The sequence below is a fragment of the Rattus norvegicus genome, chromosome 1 (assembly GCF_021556685.1).
Source record: "Rattus norvegicus strain SHRSP/BbbUtx chromosome 1, alternate assembly SHRSP_T2T, whole genome shotgun sequence".
NCBI lineage: Eukaryota > Metazoa > Chordata > Mammalia > Rodentia > Muridae > Rattus > Rattus norvegicus.
The window spans coordinates 128094900-128116936 of NC_141534.1; the positions used below are offsets into that span (position 1 = coordinate 128094900).

The 22037-nt window shown below is 34.8% G+C and overlaps 1 protein-coding gene across 1 annotated transcript in view; it reads right to left on the reverse strand.

Annotated features, from left to right (window-relative positions):
• The window catches only part of LOC102546835 (uncharacterized), a 479532-nt gene that overhangs the window by 310793 nt on the left and 146702 nt on the right, over window positions 1-22037 (reverse strand). The window contains exons 33-36 of the mRNA XM_087601102.1: window positions 13646-15002; window positions 11988-12004; window positions 10838-10942; window positions 10129-10216 (exon numbers count right to left, since the gene is read on the reverse strand). The gene's annotated coding sequence lies outside the window, so the exon portion shown is untranslated. The remainder of the gene's footprint in view (window positions 1-10128; window positions 10217-10837; window positions 10943-11987; window positions 12005-13645; window positions 15003-22037) is intronic.

The following is a 22037-nucleotide window of genomic DNA, read 5'->3' on the forward strand; positions in this document are numbered from 1 at the left end:
TAAAGGGAGCTACCATTCAGTTACAGGGTGATAGTGACCTCCTCCTACCCATTTTATTTAATCCAAACCAAAGATCCCAGGAGATTTTGAGACATTTTCTAGGTTCCAACAAACATTTTGTCCTTCTTTATCCCATTTCTCTCCTTCCCAATTTTCCTACCTTGTTGAAAATGTTGAAAGGTCATGTCTTGGTATTCACATCATAATACATATACGAAGTATAAACTGAAATAATTGAATTTGAAGGATAGTGGAAATGGGTATAGGAATGTTGAGGAGAGAGTAAAGTCAAGAGGAATATGTTGTGATTAAATAAGAATTTCAAAAGTAAATATAAAGAAATGAAATTTTCATGTAAAAATTCTTTCATTGAGGATATAACCAGGCTTCTTACCTTGTCTGATATAAAAACAGAGTGCCCATAATAGGAAGAGTAAACAAAAATGTTTCCCACACAGCAGAAATAACATTTACTAGAAAAAAGGAGTGTGGATTAGAACATAGAATCTGTGATACTCTTGATGCCAGCATTACAGTTCTATGCTTCCAGAAGATTATTGGATATTAGGCAAGAAAAAGTCAGTACATGACCTGTCCCAAAACCACTATCTGCCAGTTGATTAATGCAAGTGAATGAAAAATTAGTTTCTTCTGATGGAGTCAGATTGCATATACAAATTATCCTTAAAGGTCCAAAACTCAAAAGTATATAGCATACAAAAAAGCACTCAATAGCATTTTGGTGATCCTTTTTCTTACAATGCTCACTCAGTGTTTTGTTTGGTTTTGTTGTTGTTGTTGATGGTGGTGGTGGTGGTGTTTCTTTCTTGTTTTTTTCCTTTCATGTCCTTTGTTCGCATGCCTATAATGGATAATAACTTATGGTTTTGTGGTTTTTGCCACTTAATTTTGTGTGAATATATATGCCTTTGAACTGTATGTGTCTATTCTGATTGTCCTTTGGCTAGTTTTCTTGTTTCTTTCTTTTGTCTTATTCTGATTTGGTTTATATTGTTATTATTATTATTATTATTATTATTATTATTATTATTATTAAATACATGTCTATATTCTCATTAGAAAGAGAAGGAAAAAGTGTAGGTTTAGGTGGGTGGGGATATGGGATGATCTTAAAGAAATTTGGTTAAGGGAAACCATAATCTTTATATATTTTATGAAATAAAACCCATCTTCAATAAAAAAAAACATAAAATGGTCAGTCAATGCTTCAGCTCTGACTTTTTTCTCATAGTCCTTGTTTGCCAGATTAAAGATATATATATAGATAGCAGTTCTCCTCACAGTAGGTCCATGAATGGAATATGAGGAACAGTACCTCCCTTGTCACTATTATATAATGAAGGCTGAGAAAAATCATATTTATGGCAGATAAGGCCAAAATCCAAACATACATAGATAGATAGATAGATAGATAGATAGATAGATAGATAGATAGATGATAGATACATAGATACATAGATAAATAGACACATAGGTACATAGATAGATATTGATAGATATAGATATATTAATTTACACTTCTCTCAAACAATGCATCCTAATTGCAACCTCCTCTCCCTCCACTCCTCTCTGTAACCTCCTCTCCATTTCCCATCTCCTACAGAACAACTGTTCCTACTTTTAACTTCAGAAAAAGAGAAAACTGAAACAGGGTATAACAAGATGCAGTAACACTAGGAAAAATAAACTTCATATCATGCGTGAATGAGTCAACCCAGGAGGAGAAAACAAGTTCCAAGAAAAGACAAAAAATAGTCAAAAACATCTACACTGACCGTGGAAAGTACCACAAAACCCCCAAGCTAAACAAGCAGAAGTTTGGTAAGGATCGAGCACAGATGAATGCAGGCTCCATGACCCTTGTGAGCAGTATATTTTAAAGAGCAGTGTATTAGGAAGCAGAAGCACATTTCCTAAACAGAAAACAAAGGCAAGTAATTCAGCAGGAGTGTGGAGTCTCTTAGCAAGTACCTGTCTTGACTGGAAATCCATTGGCTGTTTCCTGGCACATCTTAATAATGGTCCTCCTTCATGGCAAAGTAGGATGTAGTCAGTTCCTGGCTAGAGTCTGGAAATGGCTGAGAGCTGGAATTCAGCCAGGAACCTGACTGGCACCAACCCGGTGTTCAGGGACTTAGCTCCATTTGTCTCAGATTGGTTGAGTGTGTGTATTCATAACAAGAACGGGTTTAGGACCAATCAATTCGGAGATCTCAAAACTAGTTATGTAAATCAAGAACTTGCTGTAAATAGAGATATTTCTATAAAAGTTTGTATGTATCTCTCCCCCTCCCTGTATGCTGCATCAGTATCAGGGACAGTGAAATGAGAAAGATTAAATAAATGTAATTTCACATGGACTCTGGTTCCACTTGACAGGACAAGAATAGACAGAGGTGTGTCTAGTCTGAATATGTATTTAGTAGATTCTGCCCATTCTACAAGGAGGCATATTTGTCTTTTTGGGCCCTGCTGAGTGTGATTTTTGAGCTGCCAGGTACAGCTGCTGCTGACATTTTCTGCACAGGTGTGCCACTGTTTATCAGTGCTACAATTATGAGCATGACCCATCACAGTGGATTAGAACTTTATTAGAATGATTGGAAAGATATCTACATGGGGTTGGGGATTTAGCTCAGTGGTAGAGCGCTTGCCTAGGAAGCACAAGGCCCTGGGTTCAGTCCCCATCTCTGAAAAAAAGAACCAAAAAAAAAGATATCTACTTTATGAACTTTACCTATTAGAAATGATTAGAAAAAAAATAACTATCGTTAGAAAGATCTGATTAGTTTTAGAAAAAGAAATGAGGTGTTCTATACCTATTAAAGTAATATATCCAATGAACATGGAATAGCTTAAAGTATAATCATGCTAAAGAAACAATTTAACAGATATTATGAAAAAATCTTTCAAGATACATTCATAATTGTATCTCTGCCTTTGTCCCTTATCTGATTCTGTGTATGTGAGTGAGAGAGAGAGAGAGAGAGAGAGAGAGAATGTGTGTGAATGCATGTGTGACTTTCTTATTTTTATGATTATAATTTAATTAAATTTCTTCTTTCCCTTTGTTTAAAATTCCCATAAACCATACCACAATATCTTTCAAATTCATGGCACCTTTTACTAATTTTGTTGCATGGATATATGTAAGCACATATGTATTCTTGAATATAACATAATCAGTAAGTTTTTTGTTAACTCGATGTATATTTTCAAAGCTGACTTTTCTGAAAACACAAATAATTGATGTGATCTCCCCTGAGAATAGTTACATCTTCCTTTTCCATGTTTCCTCAGATGCCTATTGTTCGTTGAGTGTGGTTTAGTCCTTGTGGATTGTTTTTCATAAAGTTTAGCTCAATTTTGAAAGGTCAGGTAATTGATGGAGCTTCTAATATTATTAGTAGAAATATTATTATAACAACACCCCCTGATCACCTGGGTCTTGCAATTTTTTGCTACTTCACTTTATTATACCATGAACATTATTTGTGAGACTACTCTGTGGATATATCTATTATGAACTTGGAACCTGGAATTGGGGGAAGCCCCTGGGAGTCTATGAGTTTGACAGCACATAAGACTTCTAGCAGTGAGGGATATGGACCCTAAAGTGGCAACTTTCTGTAGCCAGGCAGGACTCCCTCTGAATGGATAATGGCACTACCTCACCAATAAAAATTTCAACCCTAAATATGTCTTATCTACAAGAAGTGCAGGGGCACAGATGTCACAGCGACTGGGAGAAAGACAGACCAATGCCTGGCCCAACAGGAGATCTTTCCCTTGGGCAAGAACCAATACTGGCCCTGCCCCCTTTTTATTTGCTTTTTTTTCATTTGATCCTTTCCTGGTTTCCCAGACATAAGCCCCCTATCCAATCCTCTTCCCCTTCTTCTATAAGGGTGTTTGCCTCCACATTTACCCCGCTTGCAGCCACAACTCCAACATTCCCCTACACTAGGGGTTCAACCTTGGCAGGACCAACGGCTTCTCCTTCCATTGGTGCCAAACTCAGCCTTCAACTGCTACATATGCAGTTTGAGCCATGGAGTCTTTTGGTAGTCATTTAGTACCTGGGACCTCTGGTTTGTTGGCATAGTTGTTCTTATGGGGTTGCAAGCCCTTCAGCTTTTTCAATCTTTTCTCTAATTCCTCCATCGAGAGTCAAATTCTTAATTCAGTGGTTTGCTGCTACAATTCACCTCTGTATCTGACCTGCTCTCTTAATGGTACTCTGTCACACTTTTTCAGAGGAAGCTAGCTAGCATAACTGTTCTCTGAGAGGCTCTGCCCAACAGCTGACCAAAATAGATGCAGACCCCCACAGCCAAACATTAGATCAAACAAAAACACTTAAGAAAAAGTTTGAGAAAGTATTGAAGAAACTGGAGACACCAAAAGAACACCAGCAAAACCAAATTATCTGGACTTATTGGGGCTTCTAGAGAAAGAACTAATGACTTAAAGAGACAGGGTCGATTGACTCGCCAGGAGGAACCTCCACCTTCTCAGAGATTAAAGACAGGAATGAGTGGCCTGTGAGGGGGAACTGGTAAGGGGGCGGGCAGCAATTGGTATGTAAAGTGAATTATGAAAGAAATATAAAAAAGAAGTAAGTGGCTATAAACCTTCAACAAACAAACAAACCAACAGAGATAATGTGCAACTTCCAAATTAAAAAGGAAATCAAATGTCATACATAGATATGATAGCTATAAACCACATCAATAAACAACATAGCACAATAACCTTAAGTGTGCAGTGGTATAACACATAACTGTGTGGCATCCAATGCTACTCTAATTGCATTTATTGCCTCTTCAAACAGAGGAAGGCAATGACTAGTACTGGAAAGCTAGTTAACTAGTTGATGCTGCTGAAGTTATGCATAATGGAGAATTCTAACCACAAATTCATTAATCCAATATAGTCACAATACAATCCAATATAACAAAAAATTGTATATTATTCTAATCAAGGAACAATGTATAAACATTTGTCTGAATATGCAAAGATAAATTTAGTCTTCTCCACTCATAAAGAAACTCTTCACTGTAAAATAATACAATCATTTCAGAAAGTCCTAAGCAGTCAAACTATAGGTTTGTGGAGCCCAGTCTCACTGTCTTCTTAATACCAACTAGTTTATTTAGGGCTATGTACATGATCAAGGATATATGGATCTCTAATGAAAGCTAGATATCTACTGAGGCCAAACATTACTGAAGAAAACAGATTCTCCCTTCTCCAGCAGTCCATCAAATGCCAAGGATAAATAAAATAGGAATGGGACTTCATGAGGATTGCCCAAGCCATGTTTAGATTTTAGCTATCTTGGTCTGGTACAAGTCTTGTATATGCAGATTCAACTGTTTGCAGCTCATGTGTGCAACTCTACTGTTGTGCCTACTACCTTTGGTTCATTTGATACCATTATATTCACTAAAACTGACGAAATAATGTAGGTTGACTGGCCAGCAAAACTCAACAATCTTAACTCCATGCCCTGAATTTCATGCCCAAAGCACTCAGCATTGTCTTTAACCGGTGTATTCTAGAAATAAACTCAGAAGGCCACCATCAGGCCCAGGCATAGTTGTGCTTATATGAAAAAGTAACCCATTGAAGATAATTCAAGGACCACAGGAATATACATTCTATATATTCCAGAAATACCTTTGTGTCACAACACTGAATAGTATCTCTGAGCTAGTCCTAAAGTTTAAATGTTGGCTCTCTGAAGTTTCAGGAAATGAGAATGTGTCTGTGCTATTCTGGTGTGAGTCACAAAGTAATAGAATAACAGAAGCACAGAGGACTTTCCACTACATTCTGTATCACATGTAAGACAGACAAGTTTCTAACAAAATAGTCACATTTACTGTCATTGCCAATAAAGTCGGTTTGAGATTCCATACAATATTAAAGTCAGAAGGAGAGTCCCCTATGTCTGTTATCTTTATATTTCATTTATTTCTTACCACCATACTATGTTGAAGTGAACACTAAAGATAAGTTTGCTACAAAACATGTAGATAAACATAAATATTTTACTAACTTCCCTCAAGTGTCATTTGCCAAATAATAGCCCTCACCATGGTGATAGAGTTTAGTGATTCAAAGCAACACAGAAATTGTTCAACATAGAATGTTATGTGTACAGTAGTCAGTAGTTTTATTATATGGTCAAGGAAATAAATTATGCCAAACACTACAAACTTAGCAAACTATCCAAAGGCAGTAAGATAATCAATATTGGAAAACAACCTACACTGACCAATTTTCTGAATCAATGTTAATTATAATCACATTCTAAATCTACCTAGAGATTAGTATAACTCTTGCCATTGGCAAAATAGCTTCATTTTGTAGCAGAAAGAGACCATTACATTATACCTCGGGTCAAAATTCAACTTACTGTGGTATACCTAATGTCAACTGTTAAATTTAAAAGCATCATCAGCACTCAAACAAAAAAGTATTGTGGAAGAGATGTAAAAATGTAAATCCAAAGGAATAGGATGCCTGCTAATGAGAAACACCTGTATGTGTTCTGTATATGATAGAGAAGCTGTATCCATGAAATTTCCATCATTAACATTGCTAAAAATGAATGATATGATGAGACTCCAAGTTTAAATGTCATTGGAGATATGGGGAAAATTAAAAGGCTACCTGAACAGCTATAGATTGCAATGGATTTTAAGAAATGAAGAATCGGGGGTTGGGGATTTAGCTCAGTGGTAGAGCGCTTGCCTAGGAAGTGCAAGGCCCTGGGTTCGGTCCCCAGCTCTGAAAAAAAGAACCAAAAAAAAAAAAAAACCAAAGAAATGGAGCATCGATCTTGTTCTAGAATTAGCCTTAGAAGGGACACAATATCTGAAGAATTCAGCACTAAACAGAAACATACAAGTGGGCAAACAAATACACACACAAACACACACACACACACACACACACACACACACACACAAAACAATGCATATGTTTGTGTGTGTGTGTGTGATCAACACTTTTTGAATCCAGTAGTCATAATATATATATACATATATGTATAATTATATTTCATATATTTCATTGTTAGAAAATATATAACAATATGCCTAGAATTTGAAATCAAATATGACATATGATAGGAGCTGTGGATGAAAGATGAAATGATGTAAGTAATAGTTAGATCATATGTTCATATATGAACTATGAAAAATACTTAAATGTTCCTAAAATTGGTACATTTAAGAATGGAATTTAATGAATTCACCTTATAAAAGGGGACGGTCCTCAACCAAACATTTAGTCCACCAAGTAAAATGTTCCGTACTGGAAATGTGTTATTTCTTAAATCTTTCATTAATGTGGTCTCATACACTCTACAGCAATTAAAGGCTACAGCCTAGGATATCTGCTACTCTATACACCTTAACTGTGAGGTCTGTTAATAGAAATGTAGCTTATTTATATTATCCGATACAGAGAAAATGAGCTGGTGATAAATTAGAAGTTTCACTATTACTGACTAGAAGTCCTGGTATTGGGAGATACTTTACATATAACTGGTAGAAGGAAGAAATCATCAATACTACCCAATTATAAATGACACAACCTATAATAGTGATATGCCTCATGAACTCCTTGCACAAAAGTCATTGAAGTAATAATATATTTTTATGCATTTATAATGTAATCCATAAAGAAGAAATAATAAAGAACATTGTTAATATGACAAAAAACCTGAGAATAGATGTGACAGGAGCCTAGTGGAGAACCTGATAGTATTATTTTGCTAAAGTAATCCAGTAATAAACTGACTCCAAAAAATAAGCATATTTTTCAAAAATCAACAACAAAGCTTCTACTTGTAGTAGATAGGAAATAACATAAAGTCTCACAACTGTACAATATGTCAAGAATGAACCCTTGAAGCACTTGCACCTAAATGAGATTTCCTTAACAGGTCTCTCAGTTCAAGTCTCAGAGATTTCTGCAGAAAAGGATGTACAAAGATTGTCAGAGCCCAAAATGGTGAATAACTCCAAAGAAACAGAAACTTCTAGACAAATAGACTTAGTAAATTTGAAGTCACCAAGCCACTGATAGCAAAAAGATTGCATTGCTCAAGTCAAATAGACAAAAGCAATCAACTTCCTCAACAGTAGGACATTTTCATTCAGTTCCTAAATAGAACCAACATATGCTACAAACATCTTTGTTGTTGCAGACACTGTTAGGTTTTCTGTGGTCAATAACTACTAATGAAGTAACTTACTGCTAGCCCTATTATTTCCAGTGCATAATGTGGTTCAAACAAATATCTACTTTTATCTTTTCTATACCTATTAACAAAAATCTCCTTTCCTTTCCACCATTTGTAAAATAATCATCAATGCATGATACTTTGGATGCATTTTCGTGTCTATTTAATGAGTCTCCAAAACTTTAAAATATGGAAAGACTACATAATGAAGTTACATAGAAATAAAGGATATTATGTAATATATGGTTGGAACAATGATGCAAATACCTGAGCCATTACACTACATGTAATAATAGAACTTCTGAAATAACACTAATAAAACACTTGAATCACCCAGAGTCAACTCTTCTGTGAAAGTATCAGCTATTATCAGGAGTCCAAATTGAAGGGGACATTAATTCAAATACAATCAATATTTAACACAGCATTTGATCTTAGCATGTATTATTTCTTCTTCTCATCACTATTAAGTATGCCACACATTGACCTGGCAACTACCAAAGTTCTTAAAATAATTGTTTTCCAATAACCTTTCATTTAAAATTTTCTACATCAAAATGGTATAAACTCTCTGATGTCATTAAGCTTTATAATTCATCTATTTCTTTTTTTAGAGCTAATATTTTTCCATCTTTATTAAATTGGGTATTTCTTATTTACATTTCAATGTTATCACCATGCTGTATTGAAGTGAAAACTACAGGTAACAACTCTAGGTAAACATCCTGATAGCATCTTTCCTTAAGTGTCAACATTTTGCAAATCTTAGCCCTTACCAGGGCATTCGAAGCTTTTTGGCACCAAGGCACACCTAAATTGTTTACATTTCTTGTCAGTAAGGTAGATTTAGGCCATGGCAAAAGAGAGAAATTATGGCCAACTTTCCATAGATAGTGAGGTCATAAATCTGGCAGGAGTTCTTACCACTGTCATTTTTGGAAATCTGCATTTAAGATATCAATTGTTGTCCCAAGAAATTAGTGATGAACTCACTTTCAGCAAAATACTTCACTTTATAGCAGTTTGAGTGCAGTACAGAATTCCACAACTATATAAAATGAAAGGAATAAGGGACTATGTTGTGTGCAATGAACACAAAACTTAGAAAACATTGTGCATGTTGTGGAAGAAAAATATTTGATCCAGAGTAACAGGATGTCTGCTGTGAGAAAGGGTCTCTTATTTATGATAGTGAAGATGGATTTACAAAATATCAACAATAGAGATGCCTAAAGAAGATTAAAAACTTAACACCACAAGTTCTCATGCCAATATGGATGGCAGGAACCTCACAGGCCATGGTGCTAACTGAAGACCTACTATGGATAATTTATGATAAGAGGGAGAATCAGTGACTTCTTAGGGTAAAACCTTTATTACATATGAAGGACTCAATCCTAAACAAAAATATAAGTTTGTCACCTAACAAACTCAGTAATTGGTACTTAAGCAAACATAATCGTGTGTGTATGTATGTGTACATATATATGCATATTCATTAATGTAATATAAATTATATGTTATATATACATATATGCATATATATACATATGAACACACACATATACATATGTATATATATGCACATATATATTCTCTTGAGTTTAATGTAAATCATTTAAAGATGAAGCTACTACTTAATGAGTAAATGAGAGATGATTTATAAATGAAATTCCACTTTCAAAATCATTCCACGAGATTCATTTGATATTCAAAGGATTAAATTAAACTGAAGTGCTAGATCCTCATGCGTAATGAAAATAAATGACAAATATGATACTTTATATATAGAAGCAGCACATGGGCACATCGTTACTCTATGTTAAATAGTAACTGACAATACCCACCCTTGCCTTTTCCATTTCACATTGTCCTCAATGTCTCAAAGCAGTTGGTGAGTGTTGAGTTCAATGCTAAGGCAAATGGCTGAGACAACTGTAACATCAAAACAGAGAGGCCTTCAGGTTCTGTCAGTAACTTTTAGTCCTTACCTGTTAAAAGTTTAGCTGGCATACCCAGCCCTTTAACAAGAACTCTTCAGCTGAGGTACTGGGGTGACATTCAGTCAGAGGCTCTATAAAATCCTAACATTTGGTTGCCTGCCCCTTTTGTCATTTTTGCTCCCTGGTTCCTGCACCTGGTCCTTCTTTCTTCTGATTCTATTCCCTTTCCCTCTCTCCTCACATGGCTCAGGATCCTGAATTCTCTGGACTCTCCCAGATGTGTCTGCTTCTGACTATGCTCTCCCTTTTTTCTACAGTAAATGTTCTCCTCAATCATACCTAGGAACATCCATGTGCTTTCCTTACCTTTTCATTTATTTTTTAAGTGGGGGAAAATAAATATTGTACATTTCTGGTTATTAGATGTCTGGTGTTCAAATCTAACAAGAAAAATCTTCAATTTTGTGAAAGGGCACAAGACCTTTTGTAAAATTAAACATGCAGTAATCAAAAGAAATGTAGATTGTAGAAAAATATAAAGTTCAGTCTAATTATTTTTCATGAGCAATCTACAATCAATAAAGAAATGATAAAGCAAATGGCTTTACAATACCAGAATTTCTTGGTTGTAATCTCCAGTGTTAGAATCTCAGTATGCTGAGAGAAAGCATGGCTTTAATGCTTGAGTTGCAACAACATTGCACAGCATAGTGAGACCCTGTATTAGAAATAAATGAAACAAATTAAACTAAAGCATATGAATGAGTGAAGATGAGTATACTGAAAGCAATAAACATTTATTCAAGATTTTTAAAAACATGCATATCTGTTTTTAAATCTTCTAATTCATTGACTTTATGAAGGAAATACTTTTCAAATCTATTAAAAGAATAAAAATATTACATCCAGAGCCAATATAGATTAATTTTTGTCTTATGATCAACCAAATATAAACTTCATAAGGAACTGCCATAAGAGAGCCAAAATTGACACAATAATAAAATAGAAAAGTAAAGATGGAGAATTTGAATTTTCAATCATCTTTCAAAACTAAGGGCAAATTAGTTTCAAGATTATGTGGTATATGGCTAAAAAGAAGTTAGTTAAGTAAAATTGGGTACTTTAAATTAATTCATAGATAGATGATAGATAGATAGATAGATAGATAGGTGTAAATAGATATAGATATAGATAATAGATATAGATATAGATATTTGTGTATATGACCATGGGTGAGTGAGGGTTCTGCTATATATACAGAGGTGTATGATTACAAGGACACCGTTATGTCTCTAGCTCAATTGAATTCTAGCTTATTACCATTGAGTTTGAGATTTTCATAGATCTTATACCTTAGCAGCTCATTGGACTTGCAGAACAAATTTGGAATTAAAATGCCTTCTATCATTCCCTCATATTATTTTGCTTTGGAAATTCTACAAGTCAAAATCTATATCCTCATATTCCATGACAAACATTTCATGAATGAGCATTCTCCTTACCGTAAATCACACATAAGAGAGTCAGAAACACACACACACACACACACACACACACACACACACACACACAAACACACAAACGCAAACATATACACATTCTCGCACACTTGCATGCGTGTACCAATGATTCTACAAAGGTTTTGAGATTTGCAGTAGTCACAGAAATTTTTAAATTGGAAGCAGTGAAGAAAATAAGAAAATGTAATTCTTGGCTCAATAACACAAAACATAGATTAAAATTGTCCATGTAACAATACATACCAAAAAACTTGAAAACCCTGTAAAGAAAGCAAAATATTATGAATTAGTTTTTGGTATATTGGTGAAAAATAATTAGTAATATGGAGTAAGAAATTACTGAAAAATTAAATGTTGCAATTAACACAAAATATACATTCTGTAAAATAAAGTATATATTCAAACAATTATTATGACACAAATATAGAACTTTAGTTGTCAATGAACTACTGAGTGAAGAGGATGCCCCAAAAAACAAAGGGGAGTATACACACAAAACTAATATGTTTGGTCACATTAATACCTTATTCAAATGCTCCCCTTGGTTTTCACAATTTCTCAGTATTATCCCACTCATGGATCATATTGCAATAAATTGATGAGATATGAAAGAGCAATCACAGCAGAATCGACAAGTAAAATGAAGTAAAATTTAAATTCACAATACATATAACATGAATTAATAAAAGTATAACTCGATAAATATAAGCATATAATTTCATATCACATTGGAAAAGTCTACTATTCTGCAAGTATTATATTCTTAAAGAAAAAAATTTAAATATTAAATATAAGAACATCATAATTAATGCCCAATAGTCATTTCTACAAAGCATTTCTAAGAGTATTAAAGAAGAAAATATACAAATGATTATGTGAATACACTAAGGATGGTCAACATTAAAAGGGAATCATTAATTTATATTTATTCCAAGCTATCTAATAAATTTAGAGTATTTACATGAAATTACAAATACTTTAGAAAACAATATTCAAACAAGGAGCTACGCCTATCTAAAAAAAAAAAAGAAAAAGAAAAAGAAAAAGAAAAAGAAAAAGAAAAAGAAAAAGAAAGGAACACACTGGAATCAGGAGAAATTCATTTGAATTTGTGGGTCCGGGAGACTACCTTAAGTGCATAGTCTATTGCAGACTCTTGGTTACGTTCAATATGTTGCAGTTAAATTCCTATTGCTGAAATACTGATTTTAAAAATGGAATTATAGAAATTTGAACAGTAACTACCCCTGTTAGTGCCTGGTCCCTTAGTGCTTTCCAAGAGCAGAGAGGTGTTATAAATGAAGCTGTTAAGAGAGAAAAGTACTCAACTGTAAAATTTAGCTATAATGAATTTGAAAGACAATGGCCAGCCTGGCAATGTATCATTAAATGTGTAAGATGTTAGACTCCAGAGAATTAAATAACCCTATTAAAACGGGGTACAGAGCTAAACAAAGAATTCTCAACTGAGGAATACCTAATGGCTGAGAAGCACATAAAGTAATGTTCAACATCCCTAGTCATAAGGGGAATGCAAATCAAAACAATCCTGAGATTCCACCTCACACCAGTCAGAATGGCTAAGTTAAAAAAAATCACATGACAGTAGATTCTGGTGAGGATGTGGAGGAATAGGAACATTTCTCCATTGTTGGTGGGATTGCAAGCTGGTACAACTATTCTGGAAATCAGTCTGGTGGTTCCTCAGAAAACTGGACATAGTAATAACTGAGGACCCAGCTATGCCACTGTTGGGAATACACCCATAAGATGCTCCAACATATAATAAGGACACATGCTCCACTATGTTCATAGTAGCCTTATTTATGATATCCAGAAGATGAAAAGAGCCCAGATGTCCCACAACACAGGAATGGATACAGGAAATGTGATATACTTACACAATGGAGTACTACGGAGGTACTCATGACTCTAGTCACATATGTATGAGAGGATGGCACTGTCCAGCATCAGTAGGAGGAAAAGACTTTGGTCCTCCGAAGGCACATTTCCCCCACTCTAGGGGAATGCCAGGGCACTGAGATGGAGTTGGTGAGTGGGAGTGGGGACATCCTCAGAGAAGCAGAGAGAGGGAGTATGGGAGAGGGAGAAAGGGGATAAAATTTGAAATGTAAATACATAAAATATCCAAGAAAAATAACATAAAAATGTCTACTGACTTAGACATCATATCAATAGTTATTACCAAAGTAATTGGACTCATTTCCTGGTTAAAATGAAGTAAACTATGCCTCACATTGTAAACCAGCATACAACACTTGACTAGTGTGGCCATGAAATATAGAGGACCTTACTGCCATTTAAATAAAATGTTATATACATTAACTACATTGCTTCATAATTTTGTGAAGCTGGGAACGTCAAACTGATTCAGGGGTTTTATTTATACACAATATGTATTTTGGCTTTGTATAGATGTATATATGTAACAATAACAAGTAATGAAGAGCTAATTCATTAAAAACTAGAGTTGTGAGTAAACAGCAAGAGGTTTAGCTACAGAGATGTGGAAAACACACTGGCCTTTCATTAAATTCTCACATTCATTATAAAAAGATACAGCCAGAGGACTTGGCAGAGATTCAGAATAAGAGAATGTAGGAAGAAACAGAAGGATTGAGATGAATATGACCAAAACTCATTATGTAAATGTATAAAAACATATTTATTAAGGAAGTTAAACCCAAGAACTAAAAAAAAAAAATCAGGCCATGTACTGTACTGAAATTTCATAATTACATAGAAGGAAGTAATACAATCTGAAAAGGATCACTAACGTTCAACAAATTAAAAAGAAAAATATACAGTGGATGCCACTTCACAAACATTTCTTAGGCATACCCTTAGAGCAAATAGGGTAGAAAATGAAAAGTGAGTATTTCTAAGGAGAGAACAAACTATATCTAGTTGGAAATAACATCGTGTTGTTTCTATAAAATGAGTAAGGCATACACAAAAATGTGGTTTTAAAATATGCCTAAGAAACATGTTAGTATAGGAGGAAAACAACAGATTTAATGGATTTTATGTGAAAACAGTTAATAATTGGAAACCAAATGTAAAATGCTCAACAAATTAAAAAGCGAAGAGAAAAGAGGCCCACGATTTACTATACCATGACTAGGTGTTTGACTGTGTCTTCAATGAAAGTTTCTCAGAACTTAGTGGAGAAAAAGCACCTCATTCCCTGAGTCTGAGCTTACCATAAGGAGCATGCAGAGACCCTGCATCAGGAACCTAAAATGGAAAGGAAAATGTTTAGGAATCAATTATTGATTAATTGTAAAATATGAACACTTGAACAGTAAATCATTTCCATATAATTAGTCAGATCTATATCAGATTTAGAAACATCCAAATTACTAGACAAATCTTTTTAACATTAGTATGAGTGCAGTATTCACAAGCAATGTGAAGATTGGGTAGATTAAGCATCAAAGCCACCATGTGTGTTATGCTCTTGTTCTTATTATCAACATAATTATAAAATTTGTACAAAACCACCAGAAATCCAGTACCAGTGAAATTGTCCAGAAAATAAGAACAAGATCAATGTACTCCAATCACATTTCCTCTTTAAAAACAATGGCCAAGATAGTCCTGTGGGAGATCAGATACCATAGTCAGGCTACAGCTTTAGGGAGAGCCTCCACTACATTTATGGGGAGAGCACAACATGGAGACAGAGCTGCATGTTTTCTATATGTGTGCCAGGGCCTCATTCCTTGTAGGTTCTTTGGTAGGTGGCTCAGCCTGAGAGCTCCCAGAGGTGCAGGTTATTTGACTCTGTTGCAAAAAGAGAATCCCATCCCTTTCAGGGTGCACATTGGGGGAGGACTCCAACCTCTCAAATGAGAAGGGGAGGGAGATGAAGGGAGGGACCAGGTGAAGGGGAACCAGATAGGGACAGTGCTTAGGATGTAAATAAATGATTGAATAAATTAATTAAAGTTGATAAAAATTATTGGGATATGACCATATACATATCAGTACAAAATTTTTTGATATAAATTAAAGGAACAAAAATAATATTTACTACCTATCATTTAACTTATGTTACAAATTTCCAAAATATGGTGATATCAGACGCAGGCCCTAAGGAGGTTTTTCTCCACCAAATTTTGATAAGCTTTCACTGAAGACATAGTCACCACACTTAGCCAGTGGTATGGTAAAATATGGGCCTTTTTTGCTTCCATTTAGATTATTAATTTTTAGCACTTTTCTCTTTGGTTTCCAGGTATTAATTGTTTTCGCATAAAATTTTTAAGAAGTTTCTCAAATCTTCTGTTTCAAATTTATAATACAGAAAAATTGGATTTTTCACGGCGTATGTACTCAAATTTTGTATTTGCCTATTTAAGGGTGCGTGAGTGCATGCGGGAGTGCAGGAGTGTGTGTGTGTGTGTGTGTGTGTGTGTGTGTGTGTGTGTGTGTGTGTGTGTGTGTGTATGTGTGATAACAAACAATAAAAAGATGTCAAGTTCCCATCTTTTCCCAGATATGACCAGTCCCACAGCTCTCTGTAACCAGATCCCCTGGGGAAAGTGCAGGACTCTAAGAAGTGTGGACAATCTTGAGAGTACAGGGGAGACCACCACTTCTGTTCACATTCCTGGCCCAAGTGGAATCTGGCTAGAGCTCTCTGTACACAGGACCTTAGGAGCAGTCAGGGACAGGATTCCTCTGGTTAAATCCAAATCTTGCTTTTTCAGTGTGTTTGCATACCCAGTATTTGCTTTGGTGGGAGAACTGCATTCTGATGATGCCAAGTAGCCTTGGTTTCTGTTGCTTAGGTTCCTGAAATTACCACTCACAATCTGGTTATCTCTGGTGTCAGTTGGACTTGCTATCTCTGACAGTGGCTTTACCCTCCTGAAAGCCTGTGCGTCAGCCCTCCCGGAGATAGGCTTTCTCCCATCAGGATCTCAGGTACAAAGAGAGCTCTGTCACAGGGTCAGCACCAGGAGCAGACAGAAACCAGAAGGATCCTGTACCAGACTACTCCTCAGTTCCTGTGTCCAGAAGGCTCTAGGCAGAAGAAGCTAAGAATGGTGACCCTATAGAAAGACCAGCAATCTCAACTAACCTGGACCCCCAAGATCTTTGACACTGATCCACCAACCAGGCAGCATACACTAATGTATAAGGTCTCCAACACATATATAGCAGAGGACTGCCTGGTCTGGTATCCGTGAGAGAAGATGTACCTACATGTGTGTGGGGGGTATTTCCTAATTTTTTTAATGTACTATTTAATTACAACATTTCTGCCTTCTCTTTTCTCCTTCAATCTCTTCCATATACCACTACATGCTCTCCTTAAATTTACCAACTTATTCTTAAAATAGTCTTTGTTGGATATATACATACATATATATAGAGATTTATTTTTTTCAGGATAACCTGTTCATTCTGATATTGTTACTTGCACATATGTTTAAAGCCAGACTTTTGGGTACTACACGGCCAATTGGTTTGCTAGTCCCTAAGATGTCAATAATTCCCTTTCCCAGGTTTTGTCTTTTACCTATCATAATTGGCACATGGTTGAATCTGTGTTGGCTTATCTTTTTCTAGCTTAGCATGTTCCTGTGCGCTATCCTTATCAGCTGTTTTTCAGTAAGTCTTGTTCCTGAAACTGTATTTATTAATAAAATACCAGATATCGTTGCAAATGCAAGAACATCTGGGCCTTACACTTTTCTTCTATATTTGACATAATCTTGCCTAAGGATTAGGTTTGTGCAAGCTTACAAAAGATGAATACCAACAGCAGTCTTTTCCATCTATGATGGCTATGACGGAGAGATATCATATTTAGTATTTGTCAGTATTATTGAAGTCATGGTTACTGGAGGAGAATCTTCAACCACAAATTTGGTAAACAGCATAATATCTCACTGCAACTTATAATTGATTTCATCTTCAGTGGTAAGATTATCCTCCTGCATGTCAAGAAACTTCTCTTTGAATGAGACAGAGACCATGACAAACAAACAGAAAAACAAACAACAAACATGTAAAAAAAATAAAAACAGCAATAATATCTATCAAAATATAGACATGTGGAACCCAGTACCAAAGTATTTGAATTACCTATTTAGGACTGCCTGTGTTGTACATAGATATTCAGAAATCCATGGCATTGTTGGAGTCTACTGTACTGAAAGCATCCCTGAAGAAAATCCCCCCTCATTCATCAAGCCATGAAATTCTAAAGAAACTAAAATCTGGGTGCATCTACCAGCCATGCTGAGATTTTTGCTAAGCAACGACAAGTCCTGTATATGCAGTCATATTGTCTAAGGACCCATGTGGGGCAAGTAGACTATGCCGCCAGACAAAAGAACTGGTAAGGTTGAAGCAGGTTGAAAACCACAGTAAATCTCATAATTGAGAACATCTGGCACAGGGATCAGCTTCTAGCCAGGCTCTACCTATTCTGGAATATGTGAACATGCCACCCCACTGAGAGGACCAGGAAAATTGGTCACACAGCATTTTTTTATTTCTACATTTTTATATCTTTATTATTATTGTATTTTAGTTTTTTTAAATTTTATTTATTTTATTTTAATTTCTGTCACCTAGAAATAAATACAGGTGCTCTCTATTAAAGGCAAGAGTGTTGCTACCTGAGTCAACTTATTCCTATATGTATTTGATCTTATAAATAAGTAACAGGCACAGCCATAGCCACTGGAAAGAGAGAAAGTTATGAAGCCTGCACAGCGGTTTGACATAGTTCTAGCAAAGCTGACAGGATTGCTGCAATCACTGTCCTTGTATCCCTAACTTTCGGATTTCTGTTTCTGCTCATCACAGTATTGAGGACTTTCTGTATTATGACTCACATCGTGACTTTTCCTGAGTAAAATAAGTCTAAGGGAGATAATGGGCATTGAAAAAAATGACTTACAGCTGCCAGTTTTTTGAGCCAGTATAATTGTTATCTGAACTTTAAATTCAACATTTAAATTAGTGTTACACTCACCATCAGCAAAATAGCTTCACTTTGCAGCTGAAGGTGACCATTACAATAATCTAATTGTAAAAATGTAACTGACAGTGCTCTATTCCCAATGTCAATTGAATGATAAAAGAAAAACCCTTACTCAACACATAATACTCAGAGAAGACACAGAGGTAACAAAAAATATGTTTCAGAGGAACAGCATCTCTGCTGTAAAAACTGACTTCTATATATGACAAAGAAGCTGTATCCAAAAAATGCAAAGTAAGAATACACAGTGATTAGTAATAAGGTGACACCTCAAGAGGAACAGTAAAGTGCATGGTAGAAGGTGAAAGGTCCCACAGCTGGATGAAGAACTTAGATGCTAAAATATGTCCAAGTATTCTATAGCATTGATTGGAGAGATAAAAGAAGTATTTCAGACCTAAATAAATGCATATACAACATATATTTGAGAAATATACAACTGCTGATGGATTCAGATGTTGGTCATTAACTATACATATTTTTATGTATGCACATACAAATGTTAATAAGAATATGCCATGTTGTAGGATTCTGTAATTTCAGTGTTGAATTATCTTTATTATTGTTTCAGAGACTTAAATGTAGTGCTACAGGTTTTCAGTGGCATTCTGATTTTGGGATGTCACATGATAATCTCTGTATTGCTAGCCTAATCTGGCTCCTCTTACCCATTTGATCCCAGACCTGTAAAGACCAATAACTGACATTTAATTTTTTCCTCTTTTCTCACCTATACATACTACATTAGAGGCAATACCAAATAGCCTCACAAAGTTTATGCTATGGCTTTTACCTTACAGCACAAGTGACTCTGTAGGATGGCATTCAACATTATATAAATTTCTCAGTACCCGCAACAGTAGACACATTGCTAATTCTGTTACTAATGTGCTATTCCCAGGCACAAATCAGTCACAAACAATAAACATGATAAAGGAAAAGACAGCTATTCTGTGGTTTCTCTAGCCCCTAGCCACTGTCCAGTTGACCTCATCTTATTGTTGTATGTTGCCACATTCTGTATTGTCCATTTCTTTGCTATCAACTCCCTACTATGTTAAAAAGAAAAAAAGAATGTTACCACCAAGTAAAGTTCTCCCTGTAATCTCCACTAATTTGTACAAATATATTCAACTATTTGTCTTTTTCCTCCTTTCAAGAATAAAATCACTGCTCTTCCCAAACTCAAATTGATTTTGTTTTATTCATTTACATTCTTGTATTCCTTCCGATATTTTCACCAAACTGTCTTTTCCAAGCAAGAAATATATCTTTCATCTAATTGTGTATATGAAGTCACCTTACCTTTGTGATTGATGACCTATTTATTCTAGGCTATCCACCAAACCATTTTAACTTTTGTAGGAGTTGCATAAAACATGAAGCAAATTAGTTGTATACTCTAGAAAATACAGATATGGTATATGATTAAATAAATAATAAAGAAACAGAATTAGGTGCTCCAAAATGAACAGTTAAATGTATTTGTATATACGAATATGGGTGAGTGAAGCGTCTATAATATGTTTTAAGGCAAGGACAAAATGCAGTGCCTGTCTTAATCAAATCCCAGCACATTTTCGTTAAAACAGTTTGTTACTGGTTGTAGAGCTCAGTAGTGTATTAGACTAGCAAATGAATTTTAGTATTATGATGCCATGCCATCAAGCCTTCTTATTATTTTGTATTGATGATTCTAAGTATCCTGATTCGTATCCTCATGGCACATGATGGAATTTTGACAAATAAGTACTCTCCTCAGTCTAACCCCCCAACCATCAATAAATCTTAAACTCTTCTTTGATTTTCAGTAGAAACAATACTTTTCAAATCATTTGAGAAACGTGAACATGATATGAAATTTAATTCCTGATTCAACAGAACAAAAAGTGTATATAAATTGAACCTCTTTTATATACCTATAATTAGAAAGCTTAACAAAGACAGCAATGCTTTTGGAATTAACTTTTGTAGTATAGCTGAAAATAATTAGTAGGGTGGTAACATAATGATCTCAGACATGGGCAATGAGGAAGTTCTCCACTAAGTTCTGGGAAGAATTCACTAAAGACACAGTCACCACACCTAGCTGGACATATAATAATTCATGGATCTTTTACTCTTCCATTTCAATTATTAGTTATCTCTTTTTCTCTTTTGTTTTCAATTATTCATTTCTTGAATGTTAAATTCAATTAATTTTTTGTTTTCCTACATTAATCTGTTTTCTAGTCAATATTAAATCTGTATCTTTCTGTTTTAATATTTCTGCATAAATAACATGATTTTTTAAAAAACTAGATATAGTTTAGTTTTTCTGCTCTAGAAACACTCACTGTTCATTTGCTATACTAATTGCCATAAGGAAAATATCCAGTAACCTGTGAGAGAACATCTGCCAGTATTATTCTTTTTTTTCTATATTTTGGATAATTACTGATTCTTGTACCATTCGAGATAATTTTGTCCATTTAAATTTATCAAATTCCAGTACTGAATATAAATTGATTTGTTGATATTTGTTAATTCTTGTATTCACTGTTTTAACAAATGTTTTCATACATATTTATAATTAGTTTCAGTCATTTTCATATAAAATCTACTATCATACCTTTTTGTCCTTTTGCTATATTTTTAATTTCAAGAATATAGGGCATTAAAACAAGAATAGTATGTTACATAATTGTCACATTTCTGTCTCTTAAACTCTTGCTGTGTTCTCCTTACTCCACTATTAAATTCATTATCACTACTTAATTATTATTGTTACATACACAGGCACACAATAACATAGAATGAATATATAAATATAACCTGTTGCATTCCTTGCTGTTCCTAGCTTTCCAATATTTTGTAGTATAAGGGAAGAAATGGTAGGGCAGTTAGAGATTATGTTTTATGAAAGTGGTGGTGACTTTTAATTCACTAAATTAACTAGCCATATGGTATTAGCTTGTTTTTGTATGATCCATATTGACCTCTTTCTAAGCAGCTCTTGGGTCCATAACTACTGGTAGAAATAGGCCTTAGTAGTGCAATTTTAGCAACATTCACATTTGAAAACAAAAAGAAAAGAGAGAAATGATGCAATTATGCTGGCAAAAATTTTTTGAAACAATAGTCTCTATGGTGTGCATCCATAGAATTTATTGAAATGGAGATAATACCCTCTATGTCCTCAACTGTAGATGGAGCTAATTTGGTATATTCCCATAGCCTCCTACCCTAGTAGAGGATGTTAGAAAAATTCTAGTTTCCTATGGGTA